Source organism: Capsicum annuum, chromosome 6 (assembly GCF_002878395.1).
Source record: "Capsicum annuum cultivar UCD-10X-F1 chromosome 6, UCD10Xv1.1, whole genome shotgun sequence".
NCBI classification, from domain to species: domain Eukaryota; kingdom Viridiplantae; phylum Streptophyta; class Magnoliopsida; order Solanales; family Solanaceae; genus Capsicum; species Capsicum annuum.
In genome coordinates this window covers 185255320-185267221 of record NC_061116.1, presented here as the reverse complement: position 1 = coordinate 185267221, position 11902 = coordinate 185255320, and the positions used below count along the sequence as shown (strand labels likewise).

General features: G+C 32.1%; 1 long non-coding RNA gene across 1 annotated transcript; it reads left to right on the top strand.

The window, feature by feature from the left end:
• The first annotated feature begins 10610 nt into the window (after positions 1–10610).
• LOC107856574 lies at positions 10611–11337 on the top strand. Its single transcript, XR_001670597.2, has 2 exons — positions 10611–10770; positions 10880–11337. It is a non-coding gene; the product is annotated as an uncharacterized LOC107856574 (long non-coding RNA).
• The last annotated feature ends 565 nt before the right edge of the window (positions 11338–11902 follow it).

Here is an 11902-nt window from a genome sequence, read left to right as displayed (position 1 = left end):
TCTCTTAATTATGTGTAAAAATATGATGTATAAAATAAAAATCGCTTATAAAAAATAAAAAAAAAATTGTAACGAGTCGACGTTGATTGTCTTAACTCAAGATTAATACATGTTGCATCATGGATAATTATTTAAGTGCTTTTAAAATCTGATTAATGTAAAAGAAACTTTTCAACATAAAACAAATGATTAAAAAAATAAAGAAAAATATAGAAAAGGTAAAATTGAAATACAAATCCCAACATAAGAGGTTTTCTCTAATAACTAAATATTTTTGTATGTGTAATAAAATCATTCCAAATATTATTTTTCTAATTTCTTTTAATTCTCTTTTCTCTATTTATTCACTTTATTTTTTGTGAATTTAATATATATTAAATGTAGCATTCATTTGAAAACTTTAGTGTAATCCTTAATCTCTATATATATATGTTTTATTCGATACACTTCAACTTAACTATTTATTTTTTTAGTTAGTTTCTGTAATTTTTACTTCATGGTTTTTTAGTTAGTTTCTGTAATTTTTATTTCATGGTTTACTTTATTCTAATATAAGAAAATGCTACTAAAACAAAATGATTACTATCTAATAAACGAAATGAAGTAACTATGTACATATGTGTGTATATTTACTAGTTTAATTGCACGTGTCTCGCACAAGTAATGTTTGATTATTTAAAATTAAATGATTTTATCTATTACCGAAATTTTTAATTAAGTGTAAAAGTTTAAATCACTTTTTAAAAATTATTCAAACTTTAATATAATGTAAACATAAACATATATTTTAGTGTAAAAACATATATATATTACCACCAGAAGTTTTAAGTGATTGATGGATCATTATTTTTGTGTTTGTCATGCAGTACCTCTTTCCCTCTTCCCTTTACTGCCAGAGGCTAAGAGAGACGCATTAATTTAAACCATATTTGTAGTACGGTTATTTTTTTTATATTTAAAATCTTTCCTTATTTTTAAAGTTAAATATTTACAAAATCATTCATTACATTCTTATTACGTACTTAAAACTTATGAAAATTTGATACTTCTTAAGATTTTCTTATTCTAATGCTTTTATATTTATTTCTAGATTTTTTCAAATCTTCTTAAAATCAAATTTAGTTGATTTAGAATTGTTAAACTAATGAAAAAAGTATTAGTTGTCAACATTCTGTTGAATTCTAATAAAAAATGATTTTACCGTAAATATATTTAATTAACTTTAAATTCTTAAATATTAAAAAAATAGTTAAAAGACAATTTTGTCTAAAGTAAATACTTTTAATGAATGAAAAAAAATTCAAATAACATTTTTAGGACCCTTCACACTTTTAATATACTAGTTTAGCCGCATGTTCCTCGCACGTGCAACTTTTGATTATCTAAATTAGACGATTTTATATATTACGAAAGTTTTTAATGAAGTACAAAAAGTTCAAAACATATATTTTATTGTAAGCACGTCTATATTTTATCATCAGAAATTTCAAGTGGTTAATGAATTTAATATATTATAGATGTAAGTGTAGATTTATAGACTTTTAAAATCTTCTTAAAATCAAATTTATTTGATTTAGAATTCTTAAACTAATGAAAAAAATATTAGTTGTCCCTTCTAATAAGGAAAGGTTTACAATAAATATATTTAATTAATTTTCAACTATTAAATATTAGAAAAAATAGTAAAACGATGATTTTGTCTAATGCAAAGAAATTTAATGAAGGGCAAAAAGTTCAAACGATATTTATATATATATATATATATATATATATACACACACATATACATATATACATATACATATACAGATATACATACATACATATATACATATACATATATACATACATAGATACATATATACATATATAGATACATATACATATACATATACATATATACATATACATATACATATACATATACATATACATGTACATATACATATACATATATACATATATATATATATGTATACACACATATATATATATATATAATCGAAAGTAAAAATATCTTTAAAAATATTTTCCTCTTTTCCATTTATGAAAATGAAGTTTTTTTAAGTACTATTTTTTTTAATAAAAATATTTATCTTTTTAATTTTGTCAACATACATAATTAAGTTTTGTAAAGACATGTAAAAATTTATCTCCATTCTTATTCAAACTTATAAAGAGATTGTTAATAAATATTTTTTATAACTGCACAAAGTGTGAATAATTTCACTAATCGAAATATAAGGTGAGGGAAAAAAAGGAATCTTTTAGACACAAAATGGAATTGTTGCAATAAATAAAAGGGAAGACACGTGGGTGGGATCCTATAATTATGACTATCTGTCCGTGCAGTCAATAAACCAACGACCACGATCAACCCCTTACCGCCGTCCACTACAAATTAATTTTATTTCCTCCGTTTCATTTTATGGGTTATAATTTGATTGAATAATATTTTTTATATTATTTTTTATAAAAAATATGCATTACTATTTTTAATTAAGTAGATAGAATCAATAAAAATAAAAGTATAATTATTTCTTTAAATAGTTACTAAATAAGTAAAGATAATATTATTATTTAAAATGAATAAAAAAATAATGACACATAAAATAATACGGAGCACATTGCAACTCCTAAGCATGTGCGATAGTACTCTTTTCTCCCTTTTTGTTCATTTTTTATTTATTTTCTTTTTGTTGTGCACAAAACAAGGAGTACGTAGCAAAAAATTCAATTAAATCGACGACTATGTTTATTTCTCAAACACGAGTGAAACACATAAGTGATAAGATTAAATTGGGATTAAATTAATTATGGTGAGATAAGATGAGATATTATAAAATTAAATTTTAAATAAAATTTATATTATATTTGATTGTCTCATTAAATTTAAAATTATTCTGTTTCATCTCTCAAATAAAATGAATTACTTAAAAATATAATCTCAAAATAATTTAATCCGCTAATCACGTGACTCCTTAAGACTTAAAAAGTTGCAGGAAGGTTTCTATGTTATCACCATTATTTGTGGGCAGTTGACACTTCCAAACCTAGCTCAAGTCCCGTCATTTAATTACTAGATCAACAACATTTGTTTGAGGTAAAATTTGAGAACTGAATATTATAATAATATCGTTGATTGACAATAATAATTTTTTCTAGTTAGTGTATAACTAATGCAAGTATTAATTATACTCTGTTGTATATTACGAATATTTTAAAACAATGGTATTAGTAATGCTGTCAAAACAATGAATTGAAGCTAAGAGCTTGAGCTGAAACCTCCATGGAAACTCACATGGAGAGGGTGAAATTTTCTTATTATGAGATAATAACCAATAAAAACTGTTTTTGGAGAATGAAAATTGCCAATAAACTCATTTTATTACAATGTATATATACACACACTAACAATCGACCAAGAAAAAATATCTACTTTAATCGACTATTTACGAAACTACCACTCTAACTAACTTTAATCTTAGTTGGACTAATTTAACTTGCTAATTGTCTTATCAATCTCCAACCCCCCCCCCCCCTCAAGTTGGAGGTGAGATGTTTACTGACAACTTGTGTAGAACCTCTGAGTTTTTAGGTTCACTTAATGCCTTGATTAGAATGTCAATCGGTTGCGCATTTGTGGAAAGATGTTAAAGAGAAACAAGTCCTTCTTATAATTTGTCTCTAAAAAAATGACAATCCACATTTATATGCTTGGTACATTCATGGAATACTGAATTTAAGGCTCTATGGATAGCTGCTTGACTATCACAGAACACCGAGATTGGCAAGGTGCATGGTTTATTTAATTCCTTCAGTAATCTCTCCAACAAACCAGCTCCCCAACCACTTTTTTTATAGCTCTGTATTCTGCTTTTGCTGATGATAAAAAGATAGTGCTTTGCTTCTTTGACTTCCATCCAATAGGGTTGTCACCCATGAACACAATATATCTAGTTACAGACTTCCTGAAAATAGAGCATGATGCCTAGTCTGAGTCACAGTAGGCTGTGATATTGCAGTCTATATTTTTGGAGAAGAAAATATCTTGACTCAAGTTACCTTTTAAGTACCTAAAAACATAAAAAGCAACCTTGAGGTGTGTCTCTCTTGGTGCTTGTAAAGACTGACTCAAATGTTAAACACTATATGTAATGTTCATCCTTATGTGAGTTAGGAAATTAAGTTTCCCTACTAGTTTCCTGTAGTAAGTTGGATCAGCCAAAGGTTGTCCCTCAGTTAAATTGAGCTTCATGTTAGGATCAAGGGGTGCAATTGTGATGCTATAGTTTGAGCAGTCAAACTCTTTGACCAAATCAGTGGCAAATTTTTGTTGTGAGATCAACACTTCTTCTTTCTTGTAAGGAATCTCAAGACCTAAGAAATAATACAGCTTTACCAGATCTTTGATCTTGAACTGATCATATAAGTAAGCCTTCAAAGACTATATTTCTGCCAAATCAGTACCTGTCATGATTATATCATCAACATATACAACAATAGATACATTACATGTTTCATCTTTCTTCAAGAATAAAGTGTAGTCACTGGTGGAATGTGAGTAACCCCTTGAGCATAATGTGTAGCTAATTTTTCATTCCATTGTTTACTTGTCTGCTTTAGCCCATATAGAGACTTGTTTAATTTGCAGACTATGTTTTTGTCACTAACTTGTAATCCCTGTGGTAGGGTCATGTAGACTTCCTCATTGATTTCATCATGGAGGAAGGCATTATACACATCTAGCTGGTATAAATCTCAACCTTTCTTAACTACTAAACCAATGAGTGTTCTTATTGTAGTTATTTTAACTACTAGTAAAAAGGTCTCTGTATAATCTATACCTGCCTGTTGTGTATATCTTTTGACCACAAGTCTAGTTTTATATCTCTCAACTGGTCTATTATCTTTATGTTTGATCTTGTATACCCACTTGCATCCTATGGCTTTCTTTCCTGCAGGTAAAGGAATTAGGTTCCAAGTGTTATTAGTTTACAAAGCTTCAAATTTAAGTGTCATGGCCGCCTGCCAAGCTGGATTTAAGCTTGCCTGTTTAAATGAAGATGTTTACTAACATGTGATATATGCCTCATTAATTGTTGACTTCCATGTGAAAAGGATGTAAGAGAAGTGTGTTGGACTAGAAGCTTATAGGTGTAATCCTTCAGATAGGGTGGTATGTTATGTGGTCTACTGGATCTCCTGAGTATTGTGGTGGTGGAAGTTTCAGCTGGTAGTGTAGAGGTGTTAGATAGAGTGATGGGATGTGTGGAATAAGGTTGTGATAATAATGAAATGTGTGGTTGTGAGATAGTATAGTATCATGTGAAAATATATTGTCTGAAACAATAGTGTTTTGAATAACAGTTTCAACAACTTTATCTAACACACGATCATTATCAAAAGCATTGAAGTTTGAGCTTAAAGATTCAGAAGTGGGATAAACTTTTCTTAAGACAGAACTGAAGTTTGTATTAGGAAAACACAAGGCAAATGGGAATATATTCTGATGAAACATAGCATCCTTATATATGTGTATTCTCTTAGTGCTTAAATCTAGGACCTTGTACCCTTTGGTATTGAAAGGGTAGCCATCAAATTGAATTTAAAACTAGGTATGAACAACACATTTTGCAATATCATTGTTGGACTAAGCTGTGCATCACCAATTTCTATGAATTTGACTTTGTAATCATTTGGTAAAGTGACTAGGAAAGGATAAGATACGGGTCGAATTCTAACTAATAAGCTTTTAAGGTAGGTCATGTGATTCGTGGATCCGGAGTCTATGATCCATGAGTCAGTTGAAAAAGTGGAACAATTATAAGATAAAACACTAACTTCAGTAATAAGAGAATGACAAGCGAAAATACCTGTGAGGTTCACAGCACCATGGCCATCTATATTGTCACTGATTGATTCCCCAAGATCCTCATAATAAACGGTTCCTTTCACCTGAATGTTTTCTAACAAAGCTAAGAGATGGTTATACTATTTTGTAGTCAATCTATGTTGAAATTGATTGTTATGCTTATTGTATCCCGTAGCATCCTTAGTAAGCATATTATTAGTGCTTGTCAACATATTTGTTGCTGCTGATCCTGCATTTCTTTCTTTGGTGAACTTAAAGTCAGAAGGGAACCCATGCAACTTATAGCATTTTGCTTCAGTATGCCCTGTCTTCTTATAGTAGTTGTAAAACAAGGTTTCTCTATTGATGAACTGATTTGCAGTAGGGAAGTTAGAGTTCCTATAAGTGTCTTTTCCCTCATTCCTATAAGGTGAGTGAGCAGGGGTATATTTTGTCCTAAAGTTCACATTGCCTGAATTTGTAATAGTGTTTCTATACCGTGAGCCTCCAACTCCAGCAGAGTAGGGACCAACAGATAAGGAAGTCGATTCCAAATGAAGTTGACTAGCAGGTCTTACTTCTCTTAGTTTTTCCTATTGTATGAGGATGGAAAAGGCTTGAGCCATTGGAGGTAGAGGATTAATCATCAGAATACTCCCCCAAACTATAGTGTAAATCTTATTTAAACCCATTAGAAATTGAATTAGACGTCGATCATGTTCTGCCTTATGCATCTTAATCTTTCCACCGCAAACATACACACATGTGCAATGCGTGTTTATCCAAAGCACTCAGTTCCTCCCATAAATGCCTAGCAATTGTGTAGTACCCTGTAATATGTAAATTTCCTTGGGTGAGATCATTAATTTCTTATTGAAGTTGGGACAATTTAGCTCCATTAGTTTGATAGTACCGAGCTTCCAATTCATCCCAAAGTTCCTTAGTATTATTCATAAACTGCAGACTATCACTGAGATCCTTAGAAAGAGAGTTCAAAAGCCAAGAGGTTACCATATCATCGTATCGCTCCCATTGTGCAAATTCTGGTGAATCAGCAGCTAGTCGTTGAACTTTGCCATTGATGAACCCAGTTTTGTTTTTCACAGAAAGTGCACGTAATAGACCTCTTTTCAATGAATTGTAACCCGATCCATCAAATTTAGTTGGGATTATTGAAGATCCTACATTTTTTGAGGATTGCATGTATAACGCGTTGTTCGAATACAACTGTAACGCCCCAAGAACCTATTCCGAGATGTGACATGGTGCTCAAGGCCACACGTGGCCTCAAGCTAACCCTCTAAGCCTGTCATCACTTTCAGAACTCATCATAGCGCAAATCATGCTAAGATAAAGAGGAATAACCATGTCATGAACATACTGAAATACGAAGTAATAATGCCTTGTACAAATAAAATACTGAAATCTCTGTACACACTGGTACACTAGTCTGACAAAGCCTCTACTACATAGGACTGAGGAGCCATTGGGACAGATCCCCAACTGACTCGTACTGAATTAAAGTAAATAACCATCTATTAACAAGACAAAATCAGAGACACAGGTCCTCGAACCATGAGGACTCACCAACCGCAGAAATGTAGATGGAGGTACTCAAAGATCACTGTCGTTGTTGAGACTGAGCACCTGAACCTATATCATGAGGAAATATAGAGTACAAAAGAGTATGGGAGTCAGTACTTGGGAATGTACTGAGTATGTGGGGGTGGATGCAACATTTTAAATAATATCATAAATGTATAAGAAAATCATGCATGCTGACAATAACAACTCTCTTCACTTGAATTATCTAAAACATCATTTCCGAAAGTCATCAGTAATAACATATGCTTCATAAATCTCATAAATCATTTAACTCAACTCTAACTCTTTGACTCATGAATTAGAGTGACTCGGTAACTCATGGTACTTAGATCATTATAGACGTGGGAGTTTCTTATAACTGACATAACTACACGATGTGAGCCACATGGAGTCCAACGTTTTGCCCTCCTAAGGAGAGAACCCCACATTGGCGAGGGTTTCGTACTCTTGCCAGGGAATACAACCTCAATTTCGTTATCATAACCCCATACTCGGCCTCTAGACCACAATTATCAACATCAATCCTACGGTGGCACGTAGTTTTGGGGGAAATACCACATTTCCCGTTCGGTGCTAAATACTCCTCCCAGAATCAGCTCAGAACGCGTTAGGAAATCCACCTTAATCAATATCAACTCATGGGTCCATTTTAGAGACCAAAACATAAATATATATCTCATCTGTAAATCATTAACATCTTATGGATTCCTAACCCGACTCAACTCAACACAATCTTTCTCAACGTCAAGTACATTTGCTTTTCGAATCATTTTCAAATATCAAAAACTTCAAGGAAACATCATAGGACTCATTCTTGACTTTCAATCTCAAATATCGATATGTATTCAATAGTCAAATTTCTCATGGAAAGGCATAACTCATGACACTTGTCTTAAATCGCTTAGAAATCATCAATACGTAATGATAATATACAACTCATGGAATAAATTCTCAATTTAAGAAACATGATGGTGAAATAATCATAAATATCAAACTTATTCAACTCAAATCTCATAAATCATAAATAAAGAAATTTGGGTGTAAACCAACTTGCAAAATCATGTAAATCAATACTAGAAAGTAAATCTTTAGGCACAAGAACGAAAGGAGTGTTCTTGTTCAAGCCCCACATACCTTGGATTATAATTTTGGAGACGTAGAAGCTTGTTTGGAACTTTTTTCTCACACTTTTAGAACAAGATTCTTGATTCCCTTGACTTGGGGAACTTAATTCTCGAACAACTTGGAGAAATCCATGGAAGATCCTTGAATTTCTTGGAAAAAGATTGAATTTTTGGGTTTTGGAAAAAACCCTAATTTCTAGATGTTTCTTGGAAGAGGAAAGGAGAAAAATGAATGGCTATTCTCTACTAGGATATATATATAAGACCATATGGGGCGGAAATGACCAAAATGCCCTTTTGAAAAAGCTGAAATTCTCTAATCAGGGCCTTTGACGGTCGATCTGACGATCCGTCAAGTCTCCTGACGGTCCACTAGATCGTCCGTCACTCGAGTGCCAAAAATGGAACGTTTTGCCTCGACGCGATGGTCGAAGTGACGGTCCATCAGGAAACTGACGGACCACCAAGTTGTCTGTCACTCGAGGGCCAAAAACGAGATATTCTGACTCGACCTGACGTACCCCTTGACGGTCCACCAACTTGTCCGCCGCACGATTGCCTGAAAAAGGAGTCACTGCCTTGGCTTGACGGGGCACTTGACTGTCCACCAGGGACCTGACGGTCTGCCAGGTCGACCGTCAAACCTAGGCGATCCGATATCATTTAGTAAAACGGCCATAACTCCCTCGTCCGATGTCGGATTTTGATGAAATTGGTATCGATGGAAAGCTTATTCAATGCTCTACATGACAAAAAGTAGAAATTAGAGAAATACAACATGGTTTAAACATAAATCACTTTAGAAGTCGTACATATCCACTCAAAAGACGGATTTAGACTTAAGAAACGATCGGGTTATTACAATGAAGTTTCTAATGTAGCGATGAATTTGCAGATTCTGGTATAGTATCTGCCATAATTGTGCAATTTTTCAAAAAAGGGTTGAAAAAGGCAGAAGCAAACCAGAAAAAGAAAGAAAAAATTGAGGAAAATAAGAGAAGAAGAACCTTTATGACTCTAATACCATGTCAGAACAATGAATTAAAGCTAAGATCTTGAGTTGAAACCTCCATGGAAGCTCATATGGAGAGGGTAAAGTTTTCTTATTAGGAGAGAATAACCAATGAAAACTATTTTTGGAGAATGAAAACTGTCAATCAACTCTTCTTGTTACAATGTATATATATACACACTAACAATCGACCAAGGAAAACTATCTACTTAAATCAACTATTTATGAAACTACCACTCTAACTAACTTTAAGCTTAGCTGAACTAATTTAACGTGCTAACTGCCTTATCAATCTCAAGAAATGCAACGAATTTTGATGCATGAATTAAAATGATTAAAGATACAATTATCCCTTAAAATCTTTTTCACATACTTTTCACCATATTTATGGAGGGTATTTTTATAAACAAAGATTTTTTTTAAAAAAATATATAATACATGTTATTTTTAATACATTAAATCAAATACTAGATAAGAAAATTCTCAACAAAACTAGTGCAAGCATAACTAATATTAGCATTAATATTAGTTCAGCTCTCAAACCATATTTTACAATATTCTTATACATCCTATTAAACCACCCCTAACATGTAACAACCACACCACACGTGATACATGTAGAAATATTTAGCTGCTTACATTGCACGCCATCAGCTTTCTCTATTTACAAATTGACCCGTCATGTTTAAAAAAAATGAAATTGTTGCAAGGAAAGGGAAAATGAGAGGAGATATTACAAGTTAGGAATGAACTCTCAATGAAAGTTCAGGTTTCCAGTGTGAAAGGGAAGAGGAGAAAAGAAGGGCCACTTGTATGAATACTAGTTGGTATAATATGTAGGTAAAATCCAAAATGTATGAAGCCCATACTAGCATGACCTTGAGAGACTAAACTAGCTGGAAGCTCTACTAACAAGGTGCTCCCCATGTGGACTTGTCCCCCTTTAATTTTTCTTGATTAAAATTGATTCAACTTGGTATGAATATAATTTAGTAAAGAACAAGTTGTATATTAGATAAGACAAAAATATTGGAGAGAGAGGCTTATAAATTCATTGCCCCTCAAGAAGCAAAAATATTGCACTTCAATAACAAATAATTCATACGTAGTTAGTACTATTGTCATGGCTCGCAATTATGCTTTCTATTTCATTGTTGCACTTATTGTGATATCTGGTAAATGACTTTTTTGTACACTTCCCTCTCTTTTTTATTAAATGTATCTATCTTTATTTTTCTGCATATTGATTTTGGTATTTGATTTTTTTTCTTTGATGGAATATAGTTTATATGGCTCAGTCTCCAACTGTGAAAGTAATTGCTGCGAGAGATTTGTCGGAGACTATGACAAAACTGAAATCAAAACTAAATGGTAAAAATACGATGGGTCTTTGTGGTGGATACTGTAGGTCGAGCTCTGACTGCTTTGATAAGACATGTCCCCGTTGTTATTACGATGTTATTAAGCATACCTACGGCTGCAGCTACTAAAGGATCATGACCGGCCAGAACAATACTAAGTTTGTTTCTCTAAATATGACTAGATGGTTTTGTGGTTTATTTTCATTGTTTTTCTGTTTTTGTTTATGGGAAGAAAATAAAACGATTAAGTTCTACGTCTACCTAGATCAAGACGTGTGGGATGTAATATCAAAATGGGTTGTGATGGCCTATTAACTGTTCCTGACGTATTTGTACTTTTAATTTTGAATGAAACTCTACTATCATTTTGCTTGATTAAAATCTCTATTTCCTCTTTATTATGTGCTCGATTTCTATCATATACATGCATACAATAAGATACTACTGCACGTGATCAGATAAAATTAATTAATGTTCATGTGTAACCCATGTTTTATGAGGTTAGTTACAAATACTTAATTCTTAGAAGTATATAACTGTTAGAGATAAAGTTTAGTCTCTATAAATTAGGATAATGATCTCTATTAGTTAGTATAGATAAGTTTAGTTGGCTATATTTTAGGATACATGGATAAGTGTCGTACGTTAGTTGTACTATCTCCCTATTCTTCTGTAGTTTATTGTAAATAACCATATGTAACACTCCGGACTTTCGGGTTAAAGTTAAACCGTCTTTCCTACGTTTATGAACCCGAACTTTAATACTCCATACTATTCTTAGATTAATTCATCTTTTAATTTCATGCTTAAGGGACTTAAGGCTCAAATATTTTCACTAATTGTTGGGGGCTTAGTCATCTTCAAGACCCCAACACTTTGAGGATTTCTATATTGACCTTCCCGACCTCGAGACGATAGTTTTCGAGTTAATTCAATTTTAGGGATG